The sequence below is a fragment of the Pteropus alecto genome, unplaced genomic scaffold (assembly GCF_000325575.1).
Source record: "Pteropus alecto unplaced genomic scaffold, ASM32557v1 scaffold25, whole genome shotgun sequence".
In the NCBI taxonomy this organism is placed as follows: domain Eukaryota; kingdom Metazoa; phylum Chordata; class Mammalia; order Chiroptera; family Pteropodidae; genus Pteropus; species Pteropus alecto.
In genome coordinates this window covers 16,650,063-16,650,518 of record NW_006441955.1, presented here as the reverse complement: position 1 = coordinate 16,650,518, position 456 = coordinate 16,650,063, and positions in this window count along the sequence as shown.

The window sequence follows — 456 nt, the reverse complement described above, 5'->3', positions numbered from 1 at the left end:
AAAATGGGAAGTAGTTTATCTTTGGATAATATTTATATCACCTTAATTGCAATTGTAGCTGATATTTCTCAACAGATTTTAGGAACTTAAAGACCTTGAATTTGAAGAAATGGCATTGGATTTCATGTACTTAGAATGAAGATTCTGTATCAAGTAGTCTGGCTGAACTTGGTTTTTGACATTTGACTGCCTAGAATTTTGTCAGTTTGTAACTAATATTTTTTATTAGCTGGTAAGTAACGTCACCTTGGGTATAATAATCCATAGTGAAATGTTGCTCTGGCAACCACACTCTGGCGGTACTCAGAGGAGGAGCACGTTTACACATTTTGTGCTCAGACTTCCAGGGGTTTGGAAACTGAATACTGTGTACCTCAAAGAAGTTGGTAGATTCCCACCTCCTCAATTTCATGGCTGAAAATGTTTAGGATTTCATGATTGGTGAATTAAACTAAA